This window comes from Gossypium hirsutum, chromosome D09, assembly GCF_007990345.1.
Source record: "Gossypium hirsutum isolate 1008001.06 chromosome D09, Gossypium_hirsutum_v2.1, whole genome shotgun sequence".
In the NCBI taxonomy this organism is placed as follows: Eukaryota; Viridiplantae; Streptophyta; class Magnoliopsida; order Malvales; family Malvaceae; genus Gossypium; species Gossypium hirsutum.
In genome coordinates this window covers 5,947,274-5,960,795 of record NC_053445.1, presented here as the reverse complement: position 1 = coordinate 5,960,795, position 13,522 = coordinate 5,947,274, and the positions used below count along the sequence as shown (strand labels likewise).

Genomic DNA, 13,522 nt, shown 5'->3' with positions numbered 1-13,522 from the left:
GTATAGATTGACAACTACCATTGGTGGATTAGTAGATATCTCGCCACGATTACAGATATATACCCTAACCTATTTATTCCATATTAAACTTAATATAGGCTTTCTGTATAACCCTAACAATTATCTTCTTGTGACTTAGCCTGTGCACAAACCCTTCTTTTAAGAAAGACCTGTTTAATTATATCCTCAATTGCAGCCTAGAATTTGAATTTTGACTGATATACAAGTACCCTTTTCTTAGTGGTATCATAATTGTAAGTTAGTCTCATAGGATTTCCTACATCAGACTATTCTTACTAAGATCATCATGTCAGGTTGCTCGATGTGCGAGTCATACAATGACTTCCTCTTTTTATACCCTGACAAGCTTCCTGGTTCACTGTCCTGGCGAACTTCATTTCGCCATAATGTTACCTATTCACCACTGGATCATGCCATGGCTAACCATAGACTTTTGATTCCAAAGAATCAGTAAACCCCTTTCAAGGTGTTGCCTGAAAGGACCAGTAGATAACCGTCAACATGATGTCACCCCGATGGACCAATAGTTATCCATTCCACGATGCCCTCAAACTCCCTCGTATCCCCTATCAATCTGCCTATTCCTTCGTTCCGCCAAATTCCTTTCTTCGCTAACCCGTTAAAATGACTCCCTTCATAGTCCACATTTTATAATCATACAAATCATGCAAGACATTATACTCATTACTATAACATGTAATATGCCACTTATCAATACATCAATTCACAGCCATTTGGCAACCAGAAAATATTCTTACAATCGTATACATATTTATACAATGCTTTGCATGCAAAACATACTCAATCACCATATTCATACATAACCATGGAATTTAAGTTGAACTCAGAACTAACATTCGAGTGGAATATTCAAGTAGCAAACAACCAGAATGGAGTATAGAAACTCACCTTAAATCTTTTGTCCTCGCCAGCTTAGCTTGTCCCACTACACCAAAACAGGCTTTTAGCGGCGCTTTTTTAGGCCTTTAGCGGCACTTTTTAGCGCCGCTAAAATTATTTGCGATGCTTCAAGAAGCGTTAGAAAAAACGCCGCTAAAGAATGCGTCGCTAACTTTAGCGGCATTTTTTCTAAAACGTCGCTAAAGACCAAGACCTTTAGCGACGCTTTTCCCACAAACGCTGCTAAAAAGACCATGACCTTTAGCGGCACTTTTACCACAAATACCGCTAAAGACCAAGACCTTTAGCGGCACTTTTTCCACAAACACCGCTAAAGACCATGACCTTTAGCAGCCCTTTTCCCACAAACGCCGCTAAAGATCATAACTTTTAGCGGTGCTTTTCCCACAAACGCCGCTAAAGATCACGACCGTTAGCAGCTCTTTTTCCACAAACGCCGCTATAGGTCATAACTTTTAGCGGCACTTTTCCCACAAATGCCGCTATATATCAGACCTTTAGCGGCGCTTTTCACACAAACGCCGCTAAAAACATATCTTTAAAAAAATTTAAATAATATTTATTTCTATGATAAATATTAAATTATGTTTTAAGGATAAATAAAAAATATTATTTAAATTAAATTTTCTACGAAAATTTTAACTTTAAAACTAAATATAAAAATTAATGAATTTAAATTTAGAATTTAAAATAATAAATTAATAACAATTAAAATCCAAAAGTTAGAACTCTTAAGTAAAAATAAAAATTTAGAATCAAAACTAAAATAAATAATACATATGCAAGGTAATAGAACATACAAATGCATTTTCTTAATCAAGTAAATCTTGGTAATAAAAGATATAATACATTTACTTAAGGAAATCTTGTACATCATTGAAGTCACACCATCAAATTTGTACCCATCAAACTTATACTCCTCCAGCCACCATCTTGCATTTGAAAGAAGATACCTCAGTACCTAAAGCAACAATTAAGAAATAATATTTACAACTGGAAGGGAGGAAGCCAAATCTTTAAACAAGCTATTCATTAAGAAATGTTTAGGTAGAAGTACATACTTCTCAACTTCCATAATTAAAAAGACGAGAATCCCACACCGAGTGGTGACCCCTTGACCCTGTGTGGAAGTAATGACCATCAGTTCCATCAAACATGTTCAGCCCATCTAACATATTATTGAAAGCATAGCTGTATTCATAAAACATCATTCAGATACACAGGTAGATAAGAAAATAAAATTAGCAACTTAACTTAACTATAGAATAAAAATGAACGGGGATATAGCAAATAAATGCTTTCACAACAAGCTGGTCGTGAACAATCATACTAGAAATTTTATAGTATTCTAGTCATTTATATATTCTCAATCAATTACGACTTTGCTTCTCTCTTTTAGATTTATTTTTTAGCAACCTTTTAGGAAGCAAAAATCAACTAGAGAAACGAAGGAGTAAAAGTGACAACTAATAAGAGCCTAAATTCTCATGGCCATATTTGCATCAAGTCTACTGGAAAAATGAGCATAAAGCCAAAGCAGGAAAAGAATAAGAGTTCAAGTTCTCATTTCCTGTACAAACAATCCAGGAAATTTTGTTTGCACAAAAAATCCAACAACAAACACAAAAGAGTTTAAGTTTTCATTTTATTTACAAAACAATCAGGGAAAATGTTTGCACAAAAAGTATAACATCAAATATAGCTGAAGGGCATGTTTTTAGAAATTATATTCTCCTGCAGACATAACTATTACCTGTGCACAATATCTATAAGAACAAGTATACCCAACTCATGAGCCTTATCTATCAGTGACTTGAGGTCATCAAGGGTTCCAAAACGACTACTAGGTGCAAAGAAGTTTGTCACATGGTACATGTAAAATATTAAATGCAACTTGTTATAAGTAGAAAAGTGTGTCTACTTATATCTGCCATATAGCAGTTAGTACAAGTTTACAAACTTTCAAACATACACAGAAACAAATAGATTGAGCTAATATTACAATGGAGGTAATACCCGAAGCTAGCATAATATGAGTGCTCTTGAATAGCCATGATCTGAACAGCATTGTACCCAAGTCTTTTAATACGGGGAAGAACATCATCTCTAAAGTTGGCGTATGTGTTAATCATTGGCTCCTACATCAGAGAGTTGATAATACTGAGAGAATTGTAACAAAGAAAATAAAGAACAAAGGTGCTCGTGGGACAATTTTTCTTTGAATGACAGAATGCATGATCATTAAGTTTTACCATGTTAGTCGTATTCTATACAAGTATGTTAGTCATATTCTATACAAGCATGTTAGTCTTACATTATATGCACATGCCATTATCCACAGTGAGACCGAACATAAGGCTAAAATGTTTATTGTCAAAACACATTTTTGAATGAGTAAATATTGTTGATTATATAGCAAAAGACAACCTCTGTTAACCACATACAGAACAGAAAGCAATGGTGTGAGCAATGAGCATATACATGGAAATCAAAGTTTCTTTGCTGTCCTAGAGACACATAACAAGTTTCCCCTGTTTTCAAGACATCAACCAAACAAAATACAACTTGGGAAAGTATGGTAGCTATTGCAACACATTCTTGAATAAGAAAATCTTGTTGAACATAGCAAAAGATCTCAAGTTCTTCGAAAAACAGTTCCGACAAATCCCAAGATACTACAGATGTTATTTCAGATAACCAATGTTAAAGACATGGAACTCAAAGGCAAGATCTTTCTCTTATTTGTCCAAGAAAACACATTCAAGCTAACAAACATCAGTTCCTATACTTACTATTCTTTAAGTTTGTCTTGCTCATATTTCCTTAAGTTTTTCTTGCGTTCTTCAATAGAAATAAGTTTTTCTTGCGTTCTTCAGTAGAAACCCTCTGGCGCTCTAGTCAAGGTGTGAGAAACCATTTCAGATCCACCAGATGAGACCCAGTCTTGCATTTTCATATTTACTTCTTGTAGCTGTTTTAGTAGTCGGTCGATACCAGATTCATTATCATTCTCTTCCAAGTCATTTTTTGTCGAAGCCTTACTGGAGACCAACTTACGATATAAATTCATTTGCTCATCCAACTAAACTTCGAGTTTCCTTGCCTGCGATAACAGTTCATTTTCTCCTTATAGAACTTTTTAAAAAAAGTCTATTACAATTTTCAACAAGAAGACTTATCCTCAACCATTAAGGACGATATGTGATTTTATGTGGGACAACCACTCAAGCAATTTCAGTCTAAAATTAAATTCAGTCAGCAAGTTAGAGGAGAAATAACAGCTACATATGTGGTTCCTTTAAATTTTGACACGGTTCAAATTCTTAAAGAAAGATAACAATTTTCAATTTTGCTATATCCTTGCAGACTAGGAACCTAATGATTTTCAGGCAAGCCTTCACACCCACCATCAAATTTCAAATGGAACTCTACATCAAAATATGAACTTACGCAGAAAAGTTATCCATTTATATATTTTTTTATAAAATCCCGTTTACCTTATTCAGGGAAGGCAATTAATTAACTCTTATCAGCCATCACTCTGATCTACACCAGTTAATATAGCAAACTAATCGAACACTGACACCATAGGTCGGACCATTCATTTAGAGCAAAAAATATGCGAAGGAAAGACAAAACAGAAACACATGAAACCTAGGTTAACTGCTGTCAGATATGAGTATGTGTTAAACAATAAATCTTGGCTAAATCTCTAATTAGTATAAACGATGGAAATGATAGATCATTTAAGCTATGATATGCTTGTTTTCAAGTAAAAACATCAGCATCACTTAAAAATAACAGATATATTGGACTCTATCTTCCATATAATAGATGCAATTAAATAACAGTAAGCCAAGAGAAAAAGGGTAGGACAAAGAGACTTACAAATTTTAGAAGCCTAACAAAAAAAAACTTAGAATGCTTTCTGAGAGGTTTTCTATCCAAATATTGCTTCCCAAACCAAAGGTGAAAAAGTACCGAAGATTCAAAGAGGCTGTGAAATTCACGACTTTCATTAAAATTTCATACTAATTTCTATTGTAGAGATGTTCAGAATACTACCTTGTGGTTTAGGCTGTGAAACTGGTTGCGAAACAGGACGCTTCTGAGCTGTCTGAATATTTGCCAAGGCTGGAGCTTGATCAGAAGCTTTGCCTTTAAGAGTTAAGGAACTCATGGCCCATCTGCAAGGTTAGAATTTTAGCAGTCAAATAATAAGGAAAAAAATTAACGAAAAGCAAAACGAAGTTAAGGAAAAATAGTAAAAGGATGGATTAAGGATTACGTCTAGGAAAGGGATGAGCTCAGCGACTGACGATGGGGGTTTGACGAGCCTGTTTCCAGCCTCTATTTTCTCAGCAACCAAGCAGATAATCATTCAAAAACAGAAAATAAAAGAAAGAAAGCGAGACAAGTAACAGTAACGATATATGAATCAGCACAGAACAAATTAAATTACTAAAAGAGAAGATGAAATTACCAGAGAGCGAACGAAAAAGAGACAGAAAGAATCAAAGATCTTTGCTGAGAGGGAGAAAGAAGATCCGAGAAAAAGAAAAAAAGAGGCGAAAGAAATGAGTTTGAAAAGGGAAGAAGAGGCGAAAGAAAAAATTAGCGGTTTCAGCCAGGAAATTTTGGGATAAAAGGGCACGAATTTTTTAAAATGAAATGATTTTTTGCAGCGTTTTTATTAAAATATGTATTAATTTATCTATGTTTAAAATTTTAATAAATGAAAAAATATATAATTAATATATATTAAATTAATAATAATACGAGTGGTCTAAAATGGATTTGAGTTAGCTATATAAAATAAAGACAAATTTAGGTAAAAATTAAGACTCATATTTCAAGTTAAGCTAGACTTGAAAAAATATAATGCATGCTAATAGAATACATAGGTCCGACAACATGCAACCCATGATCTTTTCAAGTTAGGTTTTAGTTAAAATTAATTTTTAATAGAGTTAATTACACCATACATCCCTAAACTACAATTTTCATTTTAAATTGGTTCCCAAGTCTTTAAAATATTCTAATTACATCCTTAAACTAAAGAGGTTATATCAATATGGTCCCTCCATTACTAAAATCATTAATTTAATAGTTAAATGAGACATCAAGCCTTAAGTGGCATAGTTTAAAATGAATTTTTTTGTTAAATATTGTAAAAAATCTTATTAAAAAAAGGGATATCCCTGGAGCAGAATAAGAATGAATATTAACCCTGTACTTATTAAAACGTTGTGAAACTATTTAATGTCAAATTCTTTGAAAATATTTAAAAACTCAGTATTATTGTTTTATTATTCCCTCAACAAATATAATGTTGCTTTAACTGTTTTAAATACACCGATACGATTTTGAAGAACCAAATTAATATTTTCTATTTTACAATTATATAAGAAATTAATTAATATATAAATTAGAGTACACAGCTAGTTTATCTAAACCCTAAACCATAAACCTAAACCCTAAAATCCTAAACCCTTAACACATAACCTCTAAACCTTAAACCCTAGCCTTTAAATCATAAACCATAAATCATAACCCCTAAACCCCCATAATCCATAAACCTTAAAATAGTAACTCTCCTAAACCTTAAACTCTAAATCATATAACTTAAACCAAAAACCTTTAACTATAGTGATAATTAATTCAATATTTTAAAATTAATACTATCTCTTTTACGATTATATAAGAAATTATTTAATATGTAAATAAAAAAACACTCAGTAATGTACCCAAAAAACTTTAAAATTATTTTAAATAACAATATTTTCATTTTTCCATTTTTAACAAATATTTTTCTATGTTTTTTATTTCAAATTATTTCTACGTGTCATTATTTTTTTTATGAAGATTTTGAATATTCAATTAAAAATAATTTGAGTTTGAAATAATATAAATAAACCAATTAAATAATAAACAGAGCTAAAATAGAGCATTAGCGGCGCTTCTTCAAAAACGCCGCTAAAGCCCTGAGCATTAGCGGCGCTTTTCCAAAAACGCCTCTAAAGGCCCGAGCATTAGCGGCGCTTTTTCAAAATCGCCGCTAAAGACCCTAGCATTAACGGCGCTTTTCTAAAAACGCTTCTAAACACCCGAGCATTAGCGGTGCTTTTCCAAAAACGCCGCTAAAGACCCGAGCATTAGCGGTGCTTTTCCAAAAACGCCGCTAAAGCCCTGAGCATTAGCGACGCTTTTTCAAAAACGCCGCTAAAGACCCGAGAATTAGCGGCGCTTTTTAAAAAACGCCACTAAAGCCTTGAAAACTCAGAAAATGACGTTGTTGGGCTTAGGTTTTTTGCGGCGCTTATTGGAAAACGCCGCTAATGCTCATTTTTAGCGGCGTTTTTCAGAAAGAGCCGCTAGTACTCGATCTTTAGCGGTGTTTTTTTAAAGCGCCGCTAATGATTGATTTTTAGTGGTGTTTTTATCCAAACGCCACTAAAAATGCCGCTAAAAGTCTGTTTTGGTGTAGTGTCCAAACGTCAAAGCCTCCTTCGTCCTAATAGCTACACATGACACCCATATATTTCGGTTAAAATAAAGGTGTTCAAACCTTAAAACCTCGAATCCATTATTATATAGATGCTTTTTAAGAATCATTTCTTCTTTTTTCCTCTAATTCACAAGTACAAAGAGACTTAAAAGCTTACCAACTTACTGGATCCTCTACTTTTTATACTCGAGTCTCATATTTACCACCCCATGCAAAGCTTTCTTTAACTTTCTGTTCTTTGAAGCAACCAAAGAAGATGATGCAGATGAGAAAATAATATAAATGAAAATTGAAAAGAATTTCCTCTGCTGATTAAGGCTTCTCACTTAAATAGTAACCCTTATCGCACAGTCACCAAAACCCCTATTAAGCCATCAATCGACAATCATTTTATCTCCCACTAAGGAACCAGTTGGTTTTATCCTAATTGAACAAGAATTGAAACTCAATTAATTACTAAGTAGCCACAAATATTTTCAAGTTTTCTAGTAGAGCCCATCGATTTACTATTTTATTCAATTAACTCCCAAGCCCTCCCAAAATTTGGACTTATCGAAAATCAGGTGTAACAACTCCCCACCCTAAAAAATGTTTTGTCATTAAAATTTCTTCTCGTGAGAAAAATCCAGAAGGAAACTCAGAGCAATTCTTATTTCCTACTATATTATTGTTCTATTCTTGATTATGTAGCAATGTTTGCACTTTCATAGACTCTCCCAATCCTACTCCACTCAAATGGTGGATTCGTCCATACTCAACTTGAAGCTAAAGGCTTATATTCTACCTAGATCATAGTTATTTTGGCAAAAATACCCCGACTTAAATTTCGAATCAGGGAGTCATCCAACATGACACTGCTTGGTAAACTTTTTATTAGCAAAGGCTAATTAGCAGATACTTGATTGGTAGCTTGCCGTGGCAGATTTTCTCGCTCTTTCTGCATACCTAATGGTTTAAGAAAAAACCTTCCTTGGATCAATAGCTATCTGTTGCATATTTGAAGACCTGAATAGTTTATTTCATTTTGAAATCCAAGCTTCTCTTGGAAATATGGTTATTTAAATTTAGACATAAAGGAAAGCAAATCCTTTTATCAAAAATTAAATTTCCCCTAAATTCCTTGTCGTTTAAGTTTCTTTTTTAACCCTAGGTCTCCTTTCTCCATTTTTTTTCTTCTTCCCCCGATTCTGTCATTACAGTTATTCTTCCTTTATAAGCATTTCCCTACTTTCAGGCAATCCTTCATTCCTCTTTACCTACTTCTTACTTCCATATTAGCATGTCTGAGATTGTACCAGCGTCAAGAGGGAGGGCTAGGGGTTATGAACACCATAGCCAAAGGCGTCACTGGAGAAGCTCTACAGTTGCAAGTGATAATGATCCACAATCTTAAAAGAATAGTACTTATGCAATAAATTGAGGTTATATTGGGGTGATTGAATTGAAATGGTCAAATGGATTATTTTAGTATGTGTTTGGGATGTTTTGGTGTAGGTAAAGTTGTGTATTTGTGCACAAAATAAGCAAGTTTGGGACAAAGCTCGAAATAGGTATCAAATGGTTCAAATTTTGCCAAAAATAGTCTTCCTCCTGAAAACTATGCTTCCTCGTCGCAATACCGACCGACAATATGTGACGTCACAACGTCGAGTGGTCTAACATCGTGACATGAAAAACTATTTGGCAACGTCACGACGTGGAAGTGATGACATCATGATGTCATTCTTGAAGTTTTGAAACTTTGCAATTTGGTTATATTTCGTGGTCGGGCCAACAAAAGAGCTTTCATAAGTTCGATTAAGGCTCGAAATTGATTATATATCATAATATGAAAGTGTTTATAGCGTGGATGAATGTTTGAATGATTTATTTATGATTTATTTGACGATAGTTTCTCCGACAATGGATGTGGCATCCTGTAGATTGGACCCAGCGATCGGGTCGGGCGAGGGTGTTACAAGAATAGTGGAAAAGGTAGTTCGGTTAAAAGCCATGAACGATATAGATCCATCTCACTCAAATCATAAGTACTTTTCGAGAAAATTTTATTGCTATAAATATTATAAAGTGACTTCGTTTTTCAAAATTTTAATTTTTCATTATAACTAAAAACTATTTTTCTAACTAGAATTTTCCAACAAGTGGTGCTAGTTTTCGAGCTGGTTACGACCTACCTTTTTCTTCCTCCTACCAACCTTCTGTTTAATTTTTTCTCCTCATTCACTCCATGCGCCTTCTCTCTTTTCAATTTGTAGATTTGTTTTGTGGGTATCTTCATTGCCTTCACAAGTTGTGATTGATAGGTGAAGGTGTATGTCGTCGTTGAACCTCCACCAGCCACCAATAATTTCTTTTGGAAAGTGGATTGATTGTAGATATTTGAATGATGGCTCTCCGTTGGCTTCTTAGGGTGGGTTTGGATGGGCGATTGGGTGCAGTGCGGTGCGTTTAGCTTACTTTTTGTCTCACGCTACAGTATCGCTTCAGTATCTAATCTCACCGCCACCGCTGTTTTTACACTAACCGTAGGTAAATGCACCGCCCATGCAAACTCACCCTTAATCTGTATCTGTTTTGAGAGTATTTCAGAAAAATAAATTATTTCATGAGTCGCTTTGGACTTGTGTTGTCTTAAGTTTTATTTTTTTGTTGTTTGTCTTCGAATGTTTAATAAGCCTTGACTTTTGAATGTTTTTGTCTTGTCTTGTACAAGTTTTTAGTCTTGCTTACACATTTAGTCTTACTTTTACAAGTGATTTTAAGGATGATTTTGTCATCGTCCTCTCTAGTTTGGTGGATTCTCGGATTTTGACGATTTTGCCTGTCACTTTGGACCATTTGAGGCTACTTTCCTATCATGATAGTTGATTGCAATCATTTCAAATATATTGTGCTTGAGTTGTGATAAAGTCGATTGTCAATGTGCCATAATATTCTATTGATGCTAAGGTTGTCGTGTTGTTGGAGCTTATCTTTCACCGCTGATGAGTGTTTGTTGTTTTTTTTCCTTTTCCCGAATTATATAATCCCATTCATGGAATAAATTAATGAATTTTTTATTTCAATTTTAATGAGTTTAGTTTTGTTAAATAAATTAAAAGAAAAAAATAAAATTAGAAAAAAGGTGATGGAACACTAACCAAGAAATTGGTGTTAGGATGGAAATTAATTTAACCAAGTGTATTCCTTGTATATTTTGGTTTGAGCCCAGTGGTTATGGCTTATAGGGGTGAGCATTCGATCGAATCGAAAATTTTCGAGTTAATCGAGTTTTTGAATATCATTTTATCATCCTAACTTTATTTGAAGTTTTATCGAATCGAATCGAGTGAGATAGAGATCGAATCGAATCGAATCGAATCGAATTATTTGTTCGAGTTAAGTTTAAAAATAAATAAAATTATTGTTGTTTATTTTTATGTAATTTTTTAAAAAATAATTTTCTTTAAAGTTTTTAAACATAATCATACAACAAAAGTAAATAAGTGAATAAATAAAAGTAACACAACATCAACCCAAATAAACAACATGATTCCAAATAAACAACAAAAATAATACAAAAAGATTATAATAAAAAATAATTGACTGCAAACTTAAGAACTAAAAGATTCTTATTTTTTGTGTTGGTTATGTTTAGTACCAGAGATGATATAAGTTCTTTCTCACCACCCCCACAAGAAAAGCTTAAGAACTAAACAATAAGTAGTGAAAATAAAAGGGAATTCCACTCTCTCCCTGCAAACTTAAAGAAAACTCAAGCCTGCTCTGCTTTGATATACCTTAGAAATCAAAAAAATGGAAAAACAGTAGCTCTACTGAACTTTGTAACTAGTTGTTAAAACAGTGTTTTAATGTTCAAATAGTTATTTATAAGCACTTGATTCGGTAAAAAATGCCAAATACAAAGATGTGAAATATGTATAGAAATGATATTAAATACACAATTGAAAACTGCTCCCACTTTCCATTAAGTGTGGCCTAAGTTCTCAAATTCCACAGATAATATAAATGGTATTGCCCTAGGGTTTATGAATTAAAATTGAAAAACAACCTATCACAAAATGAAGATGAAAATCATGAACACACACACACATATACAAACCTCCTAAATTCAATCACTAAAATAGTAAAGTCCATAGCTAGAATGAACTAAAGAAAAAAAGATTAAAAAAGAACCCTCTGATATCTACTTAAAATCCCATTTTTTCATGGAAAGAAGTAACAAATAATAATTATTAAAAATAACCCTTCAATATCTATTTAAATCCCATTTTCCCCCATGAAACAAAACACCCAATGATCATTCAATCAAAAGAAATACGAAATAAAACAAGAATTAACACCAAGAGAGAAACAAAAAAGGGGTATAGAGGTATACCTTATGTGAAGAATCTCAGATCCTGAAAGCCTGAATCCAAAAACAAACAGCAAAAAAAATCCAATATTTATTAAAAAAAAGGGATATTTATTTGATACCCAGAAAAGGTAAAAAAGCAAGTTGAATAACAGAATAGGTTTAAGTTCAGGAAAGAAGAAACCTGTGGCAAAAGAAAGGTATTTTGGGTGATGGGTTTAAAGGAACTGATTTTGCTTTGTTAAGTAGAGCTACTGTTTTTCCATTTTCTTAAGATTATACTTGGGTTGTTTTCAGGCTTTGGTTTATTTTTGTATTGTTATGGGGAAGAAAAGATATTACCAAACTGAACATGTTAAAGAAAATACAGTGTAAGGAAAGGAATAAAAGTTAATATACCTTAGAAATCCAAGGTAGAAGACGTAAAAGCACTGGCGGTGGAGCAGTCAGCCGTGGAGGACCCGGGACTGGAGGTGGATCGGTGGAGAAGGGTGGACGGAGGTGAAGATTTTTTAATTGGGAAAAAAGGGAGGAGGGAGGGCACGGGCTTAGTTAGGGATTTTGGAAGTGATTTTGTTTTAAATGTAGTGTATTTTAAAAATAAAAAATATATGTAGTATATTTTAAAAATAAAAAATATAGTTTTTATTTGAATTATTCGAGTTATTCGAATTCGAAAATTTAACTCGATTCGAACTCGAAATTCGAAAGAAAAAATTCGAATTGATTCGATTAATTCGATTAACTCGATTTGAATAATTCGAAATTCGAATTTTGTTTCGATTTTTTCGAATCGAATCGAATTTTGCTCACCCCTAATGGCTTGGCATGAGAACGCTATGACCCATGCGGAAACCATCATTTTCTTCACTAGCAGCATTCCTAGAAACTAGATAGAAACCATTAACTATATTCAAAATTTCTCCACCGAGTAAATCAACGTTGGTTTAATAATGCATACTATGATTTTACAAATTGTTTTGGACCCATATTATCTTAATTTTTAATTTCTTATTGTTAATAAATTTTTATTTTTGAAAGTTTTTATCTAGTCTTGCACAAGTTTTTTAGTCTTGCTTATGCATGTACTATTACTTTTAGAAGTGATTTTAAAGAGGGTTTTGTCATCATCCTCTCTAGTTTGGTAGATGCTCAGTTCTTTTGTCGATTCTATCCACCATTTAGACCATCCGAGGCTGATTTCTTATTGTGATAGTTATTTGCAATCTCTCTAGATATGTTGAGCTTGAGTTTTGATAAAGCCTGTTGTCAGTGTGTAATAATGTTCTATTGATGCTGAGATTAAAGTCTTTGTCGTGTTGTTGGAGTTTGTCCTTCACCACTGACGAGTGTTTATTGTTTCTTTTTTTTTTCTAAATTGTATGATCCCATTCATGGAATTAATTAATGAATTTTTCCTTTCAATTTTAATGAGTTTAGTTTTTGTTTTCAAAGAAATTGAAAGGAAAAAAAATTAAAATTAGAAAAAGGTGATGGGGTACTAGCCAAGAAATTGGTGTTTGAATAAAGATGAAGATGGAAGTGAAATTAAACAAGTGTATTGCTTAGGAAGTCAAGGTCTTCCTTGTATATTTTAGTTTGAGCTCAGTCGTTACGGGTTGCCATGAGAAGCCTATGACCCACGTGTAAACCATTATTGTCTTCATAAGCAGTTAATCATTATTGTTAACATATTACACTCTCATTTATTTGATTAC

General features: G+C 33.2%; 1 long non-coding RNA gene across 4 annotated transcripts; it reads right to left on the bottom strand.

Moving 5' to 3' along the window:
• Window positions 1-1,699: 1,699 nt before the first annotated feature.
• Window positions 1,700-12,390, bottom strand: LOC107890411 (uncharacterized). 4 transcript variants are annotated; one of them, XR_001681942.2, is made up of 9 exons: window positions 12,204-12,390; window positions 11,829-11,858; window positions 5,231-5,292; window positions 5,008-5,129; window positions 4,831-4,939; window positions 3,735-4,045; window positions 2,959-3,080; window positions 2,004-2,133; window positions 1,700-1,903 (listed from the first exon to the last, which is right to left on the bottom strand). It is a non-coding gene; the product is annotated as an uncharacterized lncRNA (long non-coding RNA). The 4 variants fall into 4 exon arrangements; XR_001681944.2 differs by lacking the exon at window positions 4,831-4,939; XR_001681943.2 differs by lacking the exon at window positions 3,735-4,045 and having other exon boundaries at window positions 12,204-12,388.
• Between the last annotated feature and the right edge of the window lie 1,132 nt (window positions 12,391-13,522).